Below are 12354 nucleotides of genomic sequence, written 5' to 3' on the forward strand. Positions count from 1 at the left end.
ATTTTTTTCCAGAGCAGCTATATCTCAGACTCAGAGGCAATCACAGAGGCAGGTATTTGGAAAATGAAGTTCTGCACATGTATCTCAATCATGATTTTATGTGGTGGTACTTTGCATATAGTGATGCTATCATCAGATACATGATAATGGATTTTTCTTATCTTAGGCAAATTTGGGAAATAGGTGAGCATTGTCTTTGGAGCCCATGTAAGCTATCTTCAACCTGTAGGACCAGGACTTCCCCCTGTTCTGCATGAGGGCTTACCCAAAGGCCCTCACTAAAGGGCTTGAGGTCTGTCACCTTGCCTTGTTCATAGTGGCTCCTGCTCCAAGTTTTGGGATCCCTTGTTTGCCATCAGTTGTACCTAGGCTTTGATCTAATCCACATGGACCATACTATCAACACAACTTTTTAGCTGCCTTTAAATTTTTAAAAATATTTTCTAAGTTACTAAGTTTTCTTTAAAAATTACTTAATAATTCAGTATACATTTCTATGAAATACTTTATTCTCAAGTCTTGTAAATGTGGTTTGTTTTTATAGTATTATCCCCTGTTGTAAGACTTTGTTGGAAAGACTTTGCACACACATTTTTGTCTAAACATCACATTTTGTCCTCCGAGTAGATTCTTAGAAATAGAACTAGCACATCAAAGTGCAAGAATATTTTAAAACTCATGATACATATTACATATGTTTTATTGAGCCCTTGTTAACACAGGGTACACATAATCTTCTTTTCCCTCACTTCTTTCTGTATTTTTATTAACTTGCTATTTTTGAAAAGTGGCATCTCAGTCTAATGAGTTGTATTATTAGAAAATGTGACTTTTATATACTTTTTAATGCTTTTGTATTTGTTTCTTTTCTTGTGAGTTTATATACTTTTCAGTACGTGTAGGGTTCAATACTTGTAGGGTTTTTTTTTTTTTTTGCTGTTTTCCCCATTTGATTTGTAATAGGTCTTAATATAATAAGAACATTAATATAACATTTACAGTAGATAGTGCTTATTTTTTATTTATTGTTAAAATGTTGGATAGTGCTGTTTGTTTTAAAAAAGGTTTAATTCTTGTATACTTTAAACTACCACATTTTCCCTGAATAGTTTATTTTAGTACTTTAATATTTTAAAGGCTTTCCCCCTTTTATGTTCACCAATTTTTTAAGCATTTGTTTTAACAATTTCATTCTTTTTTGAAATATTTATTTAATTTTACACAAGCAGGGGAGGGGCAGAGAGAGGCGGTCAGAAGATCTGAAGCAGGCTCTGTGCTGATAGGCTCACGGCAGCGATCCTGATGTGGGGCTGGAACCCACGAACTGCGAGATAATGACCTAAGCCGAAGTCCTCGACTGAGCCACCCAGGTGCCCCTTCATAATTTCATTTCATTTCTTATAGGGGCACCTGTGTGGCTCAGTCAGTTAAGCGTCCAACTTCAGCTCAGGTCATGATCTCATGGTTGGTGAGTTCAAGCTACATGTGGGGCTCTGTACTGACAGCTTAGAGCCTGAAGCCTGATTGGGATTCCGTGTCTCCCTCTCTCTTTGCCCCTCCCCTGCTTGCACTCTGTCTCCTTCTCAACAAGAAATAAACATTAAAAAATTAAAAAATAATTTCATTTCTTATACAATTACTTAGTTATTAATTTTATGGATTCTATAGAGTAATGGCACCTATGTCTGAAATCCCAGTCTTAACATTCATTCAACAAATATTTATGGAGTCTATCTTAAGTGTACTAGGTGCTTAGTATACATCTGTGAACAAAACAGATGAGATCCTGTTCTTGCAGAGCTTCTGCTTTAGGGAAGACAAACCAAAAGTAGTAAGTATATTAAATAAGTAAATTACATACAATATTTGAGAGTGATTCAAAGGACAGGGTGTGGGGATTAGAAGAGCCAGTGGGAGCAGACAGTGATGGTGTGTTGCAGTTTTAGACAAGTGTCAGTAATATGGAGACATCGAAGACCTGAATGTTAGGGACCTGGCTATGGGATTAATTGGAGGAGCAGTTCCAGGTAGAGGTAATGTGATCTGATTTGTGTTTCAAATGATTATTCTGGTTGCTTCATTGGGAATAGACTGTGGCAGAGCAAGGGGGAAGTCAGGGAGACCACTGAGGAGCCTATTGAAACAAACCAGGGAATGTGGAATCGACCAACTTAGAGCCAGAGGAAATTTCCAAAATGTTTGTATGCAAGCCGTGAGTAAGAAGAATTCAGGATAGCCATAAGATTTTTGGCTTGAGTAGCTAGATGGCTCTGAGTAAATCATGTTCTGAGAAGAAGATGATAGAGGATGGGATATGTTTTTAAGGGGGAAGGTTAGGAATTTGCTTGTAGAAAGTCTGAGATCGTTGCTGGAACACTTATAAGCTGTGTGACCTTGGACAATGTTACTTAACATCTATCTTTTCTTGTTTGTGAAAGAGTGAAGTAATCATGCCTACCTCATAGGCTTGTTGTGAGGACCAAAGCACTTTTATATGTAAAGAACTTAGAGCAGTGATCAACACACAGTATACAATATGTACGTTTTGTCTACTAATGGTATCACATTTAGTTATAACATACCTGGGAATTATTTTCACATGTATTATTAAATGAAGATGTAACTGTTACTGTTTTGCAAAATAGGGAACCAGAACTATTTATTATAACTAGCAGATCATGAATTAATGCTTCCTTCCTCACTATGTCACCTTTATTATAAAAAAAATATTTTGCCAATGCCTCTTTCTGAGCTATCTATTCTTTTCCACTGACACCTCCATTTTCATGAATTAGCCCCAAATCACCATTTGTCTCCTTCCCTATCCTTTTGGGAGTTGGTGATTTGCTAATTCCCACAGCTGGCCTGCTGGCGTTGGGCATCGCCTCCGTCTGTTCTAATGCCCAGCCAGATACAGCTAGGGAGGGCCGTGATAAGGCTGACAGGAACCAGTATCCGTACGATGCTTGTAATAGGGATAAGCACATACTCATGCTCAGTAAATATGAAGTGAGCACTGAAGCATATGAAGTCAGCACTCTCAGTGCCCATCAGTGAATGAGGCTCAGGAATAACCGTTTACCCTCTTACCCCCAGCCAGGAGCCACGTCGCACATAGTACACTGCGGACTCTGAGCCCAAGCCCGCCCTGCTTACCCCAGCACTTCTGCGCTCTGACCTGGAAACGCTTCACAGCACGCAGTTCAACTTTATAAACTACTGTTCCACAAATGCCTTCTTATTTAGGTTCTAGACATTGCCGTCTCTTGCTAGATCTAGAATGGAAGTAAGTACCACAGAGGGAACCGAGAGACATTTTGGCCTCTCAAGGAACAAGTGGTGGAATAGCATAAGATCACTTTCCTAATGGATACCAAATGTATACACTAATGTATAAATGGGCACTAATTTCGTAAAAGGAAGCAGGAACCTTCAGGAGGATAGGCTTGCATAATTCCTTAAGCAGAGCACTAACGGGACAGCAATTTTGTTGCATAATCCATGTTCTATTATTTTTTAATTTAGTACAAATCCTTCCACATTCTGGTGATAGGGCAACAATCCTACGTAATTTCAACATTGTTATAAAATCTCTGTTCTGAGATGTGAATTTGGGGGATGTTAAGAGAAGTTGTAAAAGGGCTGCTAGCTAGATGCTATCTTAAGATGGACCATTTTACCTAATCTTTAAAATCAGACTATTCTTGAAAAAGGCAGTAAAAAGAGCATGTAGTTATTGATTAGAGACGGGTCTTCTTAACAACTGTATGCCTTGAGTTATCTGGGTCGTCACTGTTTTCCTATAAGGATTATAAGTTCCTGAGAAAATAAGTGAATGTTAAATGGAAAGGTTCTTATCTACCTTTCAGTATCAAATGAAATAATATGTCAGGAAATAATACTTAGGCTATGGCTTATGCCTAACCCATTGAAGGAACCCAATTACTGTTGAGTGATCAGCCTTTAGCTTCTAGTCGATCGGTAAGACTATATTAACAGGGGTGCCTGGGTGGCTCAGTCAGTTAAGCATCCAACGCTTGATTTTGGTTCAGGTGATGATCTCACAGTTTGTGGCTTTGTGCTGAGATTGTGGAGCCTGCTTGGGATTCTCTCTTTCCCTCTCTCTCTGCCCCTCCCCTTCTTGTGATCTGTCTATTAAAATAAATAAATAAACATTGAAAAAAAGAGAATCCATCAACAGATCAAATGACTTTTAGAAGTCAGTGAAATGGACAATATGGTACAATGGGCAAAGACACATATTCTCCAGCTCAACTGCCAAGGTTGGAATTCAAACTCTGCCATTTACTGGTTGGTATGACTTTGGGCATACCACCTAACTCCTTTACTCCAGTTTATTTCTAAAATGGGACGAGTACCTTCTCCATCTCTTTAAATAATTGTAAATTAATAAATATAAATTACTTACCATACTACCATTATAAGGGTTCCATGTTTATTTTTTACTTTCAATAGAAATATGTCCATATTCTGATTTTTTTACAGAGTATGAAGCTGCTTCTTGAAATGTTAATAAAAATGTGGTCTATTCAAGAAAGTTGAGGCTGATTTTGATGAAATTCTCACAATGCATCAGGAGAGAACAAAGTAGAGTAGAGGTTTGCAATTTAGCTGTGAATTTAAGCAGAGAAAAGAGCAAATTCAAGGAACTCAGAAATGCAAGAGCAATTCAGTCCTGGATTGTCTGGATTGTCTGTCCTTCCAAATCCACTGGACAAACCGGCCCCCACTGTGAAGGAAACAGTACCAGGCAAATTACGTCGTTGGGGGAGTGCTGAGTTCTTAATTTTTAGAAAAATAACTTCGAGGTTTCAACACACAGATACACCTTTGTCCTTAGAGGTAAGAAACTTGGGTTTCTAAATATCTTAGCTTTTATGAGTTCTTTGTGATGTAAGGTTTTAAATTATTTCATTTTTTTTCAAGTGCTCATTATTGTATGATGTCTAAAATGCATAGGCTTTAGAGTCAGAATACCTGGATTCAAATCCTGCCTTTACCCTTCCCTAACAAAGTGATCTTGGGCCAGAAAAACTTAACCATTCTGTAACTCTGGTTCTTTTTTTGTTTTTTAATATTTAAAACAATTTTTTAAACATTTATTTATTATTGAGAGACAGAGAGAGATAGAGCATGAGCATGGGAGGGACAGAGAGAGGAAGAGACACAGAATCTGAAGCAAGCTCCAGGCTCTGAGCTGTCAGCACAGAGTCCGATGCAAGGCTTGACCCCATAAACTGTGAGACCATGACCTGAGTCGAAGTCGGACTCTTAACTGGCTGAGCCACCCAGGCACCCCAACTTTGGTTCTTCATTTGGCAAATGGACATAATAATAATGGACATAATAATTTCTTTCTACAATTGTTATGAACATAAATTGTGGTGTCATTTGTAAAGCACAAAATAGGAGTTCAATAGATGTACTAAATTTTATTCTTCTTTTCAATGCAGTAAAATTACTTTAAGAGCTTCTGAAAAGAACAATACACAGCATAATATGTTAGCCCTAAAACTATAGTTTTCATGTGAGTGCAAATTAAGTGAAGAAAACCAGTGAAAAAAACAATCAACTTTACTTATAAGAGGACACAAATATTCCTCTGTACACGTGATAAATATATGGAGTTTAACTATTCTCACTGCTTAAAAGCAATTGCCAAAGATTTGTTTTTGAAGCCAACCCTGGCTTCTGACCTGGTAATACGTGTGTCTATCAAACCTGCTGCCCATGGTGGAATCTGAGTCTCTCTATTTGTTTAATTCTTTCTCATCCAAAAGCAATGGAATTCTTCTTTGACAAGTATATATGCCATCAGAGAAGTACACCCCCTTCCTAATTGTCCAATCATGGCACTGACTTCTCTATGCTATCATTTTGAAAGAACACAAATTGCTTTTGTTGAGTTACTCATGACCCTTTATAATTTCACTTCTTTGTGGAGTAACCAGCTCATTACAGTTTTACATAGACATTCTTGGTTTTAGCCCCGAAAGTCCTACACGCTTCAAAGTCCTTAGTCCTAGGCAAATCAGGATGGTTGGGTACCTGACTTCTTTGTTGACAACTGCAATCTAAAACAACTTCTTTTCAGGGCGGCTCAGTTGGTTAAGAGTCTGACTTCGGTTCAGGTCATGATCTCACAGTTTGTGAGTTCAAACCCTGCATCAGGCTCTGTGCTGACAGCTTGGAGCCTGGAGCCTGCTTCTGATTCTGTGTCTCTTTAAATAAACATTAAAAAAAAAAATTCTTTTCAGGGTGCATGGGTAGCTCAGTCAGTTGAACATTCAACTGTTGATTTCAGCTTAGGTCATAATCCCAGGGTCGTGGTATGAAGCCCTGCATCAGGCTCTGGACTGAACATGGAGCCTGTTTAAGATTCTCTCTAGGAGCACCTGGGTGACTCAGTCGGTTGAGTGTCCAACTCTTGGTTTCAGCTCAGGTCATGATCTTGTGGTTTCATGAGTTTGAGCCCCAGATCAGGCTCTGAGCTGGTAGCATGGAGCCTACTTGAGATTCTCTCTCCTTTCCCTCTGCCCCTCCCTGACTCACGCTGTCTCTGCCTCTCTCAAAATAAATAAATAAACTTTAAAAAAAGTAAAAAAAAAATTCTCTCTCTCTCTCTTTTCTTCTCCCCCACTTGCACATGTTTGCTCTCTCTCTCTCTCTCTCTTAAAAAAAAAAAATCTTTTGTCTCTGAATTTCCATGCAATATGCTTAGCATGTTACATTCATTTGGTACTAACAGGGTTCATACTTTGTCACGTATAAAAAGTTTTACTGCCTTAGTAGATTTAAATTTCTCAAAGATACAACATGACGTACATAAATTTTACATGTGGATTGAAGACAGTGGGCCTGAATTCAGACACCACTCAATGTATTAGCTTGGGAATTTTAACTAACTGTTTTTTAAATGTGAATTTTTTTATTTATGAAAGAATAATAGCAACAGTAACAGATATGGCTATCAGTCTATAAACTCAGTTGAGAACAACATTTAAAAATATCATATTTTTAAATATATGTCCATCCTAAATACAAGGGTAAAACCCTATTTTTCTCCTTAATAGGTTTGAAAAAATTGTTTTTGTCAATTAGAATATAAAACATAGATAAAATAGAAAAACATCTACTTATATTTAATTTATGAATTCACCTGTGCACACATTTGAAATCATATTATATGAAATAAAAATATTTTAAAATATTGCTTTTGTCTGTTTTTATATTTCATGAAACAATTAAATTCTTCATCTGTACTTTCAAAATAAGTTTCCTAGTCATCATTAGACACATTACTTAAAAATCTAACAGTTTATAGAAAACCTTATTTCCATTTCCATTTAAATTCTTAGAGATATATAGAGCCCTTTTGAATACACTCTATGTGTGAAGCTGTCCCTGAAGAGTTTACCTCAAGAATCCACTCATATAACATGAGAAGAGTTTTCTTTCATTCTTTAAAAATCATCATGTATACTGCTGATTTGTGCAAAACAAAAACAAGTAATGCTTTTTAATAATATAAGCTTAATTTACAATGTTACTGAACACAAATTATGAACACATATTCCTAGAAATAATTACTACTATCTGTCCTGTCTTTCTCTGTCTTTTTTTTTTTTTTTTTTTTTTGCCGATGACTCTAACTGGTGTGTGCTATCCATGATCTTCATTGACTGGGATTATCTAAGATTAATTTGCATTTCCTAAATATTATTTTTTATTTCATTAATCAAAATGAGGTCATTAAGAGAACTCCCAATCTCACCAACTGCATTGTATGAAAAGCTACTTGAAGACTCTGAAAGGGGTTATTATTCCTTTTCTGACATTGCATATTGAAGGATACACATGGAAATAAAATGGATCAATTGCATTACATAGTACATGTAGTCATGCTGAAAATGATATTAAATGCCAAAGTAGCTATTTTCTTGTGTCTTCAGTTTTTTCTGATTGCACCAGTCTTCATATTTCATTTGCAAGAAAATACAGTAGTTATTAGTTCCGGCTAAGGGAGATGGAGAGGGGAGAGGAAGAGGAAGGAAGGGGAGAGGAGAGACTTAAAGGAAAGAGGGAAGGGAGGGAGGAAGGGAGAGGAAAAGGAAGGAAAGACCTGGCCTCTAGACATCTTGGAAATAGTTTACCCCTGCCCAGTGAGTCAAGCTCTCTCAAACTCTTTGAAAAATGTAACGGATAAAAACATTCTCATTTCTCACTGAATTGATGCATTTTATTATTACTTGACTATGTAATAGTGATTCCATATCAGTGGTGTCACTTTTCTGCCAGAGGTTCCTTGAGGTGAATTCAAGTTGGCTATTGTAAATGTGTCCTCTGCCATGTCTTGTCACAGCCTGGTGTCAGCTGTGACGTGCTCATTGTCCAGACGTACATCTTTGATGCACCAAAATGTAATCAAGCACCTCAGTTTCTCTAAAAAGAGAAATGTCATGTTGGTGTCTTTTGCTTGTTCCTTTTGGGGTATCTTTTCCTTTTATGAGAAAATATAAACTTGATCTACATGAATTGAAAGACAGGGTTTTGCTGGTTTTGTTTGCAAGGGGGTTGGACATGTGGGTGAATAGCCATAGAAATTGGTCTTCATCAGAAGGAAAAGCCGTGTCCTTCCCAAGACAAATTTAATGCTACCTACAAATTATGCGTCAACATGTTACAATTATTTTTATTTTTGAAATGTTTTAAATTTTAGGAAAATAGCTGATTTTCTAAAGAATTTAAGTACCTATTAGGTACTGCAAAATATATTTGTTTTATTTTGTTTTGAAGTTTATTTATTTATTCTGAGAGAGAAAGAGAGTGCGAGTGGGGAAGGGGCAGAGAGAGGGGGAGAGAGAGAATCCCAAGCAGGATCCCTGCTGTCAGCCCAGAGCTTGACACCCGGGGCTTGGTTTCAGGAACGGAGAACGAGAGATCAAGGGTCAGACACTTAATCGACGGAGCCAGCCAGGCACCCCAATAACTGCAAAATGTATTTGTAAAGTTAACAAGGCTTTAATATTTATGTAAAGTCAGGTAGCATAAACAGAGTTTTTTTATGCCACATGTGGTAAACCTGAGTGGTCCTGGCAAAATGTGATAAACCTTAGGTTTCTTGTCTACAACTTGCAAGTAACAGCATCTTACGTGATAATGTCACGAAATGTTAATTATGTGAGTGAAACATTCCTGCAAAATACAGAGAACTAATTTATCTATTTTCCATTTAAATAATTTTATATCTTATTTAAGCACATGAATTTTGTCCTGTACCAACTTTTATTTCAAGGTTATTAACCACATGTAGTAGAGCAAGCTTCAAAGGCTTTTATAATAAAACGCCCATGTATAGGACGAAGCTTGTTTTTTAGAAGTAGTAAATATAGTATACTTTTATATATTTATAGTATTTTTATAGTATTACTTTTATAGCATTTATATTTTTATAGTATTACTATTACTTTTATAGTATTTATAGTATTACTAATTTATAGTATTTTTATATTATATATAGTATAGTATTTTATAGTATTATATACTTTTATAGTATTACAATTTCATTCCTATTCATGAAAGAAAGAGGAGGCATACAATTTGTACTCAAGGACTTAGAGTAAAAATTCAGAAACATCTGTTTAATGAATTAGGTGATGGAAGAGAGCGGGTGATTAAAATAATAATAGCTTATGTAAAGATCAAGGCTATAAAGCTGTGAAATGAAGAGAAGGTAGCATGCACCTCGTTTTGGAGCCTTCCTTTTCTCATGTGGAGAACGTGTGCTTCATTAAGTCACAGACCTCGGTTAGAAGTGAGGCTCTGAACGACACGCGTCAGCAGCTCCAACTAGAACGACGATGTGTAAATGTGACATTAGTGCCCAGCATAGCAGCTCTGCTGCACGATCACTCCTTTGTTACTGACTTTGTGCGGGGCAGGTAACACACGTACCAAGTTCCAGAATCTCTTTAGACGGTTTTGATGACTTTCAGTGCCTCTTCCCAGTGTGACCTAAAACTTCTTACTTTGTTAGCTCTGAGCTGCCTTTTCACAAATAAATTAAAAATACAGAAATGAACACTCTGAAAACGCATTTGATATTTAAGATTTGTGAAAATGTTGTGCATCACGCTTTCAGTTGTCTTTTCCTGCACTAGAATCACAATTTTTGAAAAATTCTTTGGAAATGTGTGTGTGTGTGTGTGTGTGTGTGTGTGTGTGTTTATGCACATCTAGGATTACTGAGTCAGATTATGGAATGTAGGAATGAAAATATTTTTATTTTTCACACTAAATGTTAAAATGTTCTTGGGGCACCTGGGTGGCTCAGTCAGTTAAGCATCCGACTTCAGCTCGGGTCATGATTTCACGGTCGGTGAGTTTGAGCCCCGCATTAGGCTGACAGCTCAGAGCCTGGAGCCCATTTCAGATTCTGTGTCTCTCTCTCTCTCTCCCCTCCCCCGTTCGTGCTCTGTCTCTCTCTGTCACTAAAATAAACATTAAAAAAATTTAAATGTTCTTGCAAGTGGAAACTGGTAAAGAACAGTGCTGTAAGTGAAAAGTAATACCAAGAGAAGAGAGATGGCTATTGAATCATTTACCACAAATTATACCCCAAAAGGCAAGAAAAAAAAATGGTCAAGAGCAAATAAATTCAGCTTTAAGGATTAAACTGATTTTGATTCAACAGATAAGTAATTTTATGTTGTTCTTTGCCATTGTTTATAAAGGGACACTATTTGGGGCAGACACATATTTGTGTATCTCCCTCTCACAAGACAGTTCTTGAGTGATGGGTCTCAGTTTTATCACGTAAGTTCAGTTCATTGAGGCTGATTACTCATTAATTTTCAAGGTTGAAAATGAAAAAATGTTAATGGCAAACAGATAATGTTTCTTCTAGCTAACTAGCGCTGAAAGGAAACAGTAAAATGGCCAGAGAACAGACACAATAGGCCTATAGATGGTGCTGTGGAGAAAATTTAAAAGTCTTAACACCTTTATGTCCAGACACCACAGTTGGTAGAAATTATTGAATGACAAAAATTTGTATCATCTAGGAAAAGCCCTAAGGCGTTTAACTCCATTTCTAGGTTTTATAGGGGAGGGACTGAGAAAAAAAAAATTTTCCTAAGATCATAAGATAGAACTAGCTCGCCCAGAAACCAATGCTCTCAAACGGAGAAAAAGCGGCTGGCAAATGAGTGGAAGGGCCATGTGACCAAAACTAGCAACAGCAGGTTATGTTGGTTAGCTCCTAGTGTAAAATACTAGACACAAATCTAATTAATAAAAAAGAAATGTGGAAATTGCTGAGGTACAGAAAACATTTCCACAGTCCAGGTGGATTCCTTGGATCATATCGACTAGAATTTATTTGAAATAGAATTTATTTGAAAGGAAAATGAAAGAAATAAATTATGCTCATTGGGACAGTTGTTTTTTCCTTTGGTGGGGGAAAGTGCAAACAGAGGAGGGGCGGAGAGAGGGGGACAGAGGATCTGAAGTGGGCTCTTTGCTGACAGGCTGCCAGCAGTGAGCCCAATGTGGGGTTCAAACTCACAAAACCATGAGATCATGACCTGAGCCGATGTTGGACGCTCAACTGAGCCACACAAGTGCCCCTGCTCGCTGGGACAATTGCAAGTTGCTCCCTCCATCCCTGCTTTGCCCACCAGCTTCAAATGACTTTGACAAATGTTTTAAGAGAGACGTGTGAGCTATAGAGAATAATATGTGCAACTTAGTAAACAATTAAGTGATACCAATTTCCTTGTTCCTTTCTCTTATTATGTAATAATTTTTATTATATTATCAATTATCAAATTATAAAATTCCTATTTATGCTAAATAATATATATCTGATTTTTGTATTAGCATGCTGATTCATAAGTGCAAGAGATTGTTATGAAAGAAACAGGTCTACCAACTTTTGTCCTATTCTTTAATAAAACACTAGCCTTGCTTTTCTCATATGGTTTGCAAACTTTGTTTTCTTCCAAAATTGTTATGCTCTATTTTATCCTTCTTTTGATTGAGTCCTTTTCAGAATAGAAAGCATTACATAATAAAATATAACAAATTAGTACTCTTTCTAGGTTCTTCAACGTACATGTTTGTTCCCGCTAAGCAATCAGATAACTGTAAGTATTTTTCTTGGAATCTAAAATATTCATTCCAACAAATGTCTACCATATCGTCCATAATGGCATAGACTATCTCTTAATTGGTTCTTTGTCGGTATAAAGCACAGTATAAAGCACATGAGATCTTAAAGTGCTTCAAATGTCACAGAAAAAAGAAAATGAGAGATGAACATTTGATAAGCAG

Source organism: Prionailurus viverrinus, chromosome A1 (assembly GCF_022837055.1).
Source record: "Prionailurus viverrinus isolate Anna chromosome A1, UM_Priviv_1.0, whole genome shotgun sequence".
NCBI classification, from domain to species: domain Eukaryota; kingdom Metazoa; phylum Chordata; class Mammalia; order Carnivora; family Felidae; genus Prionailurus; species Prionailurus viverrinus.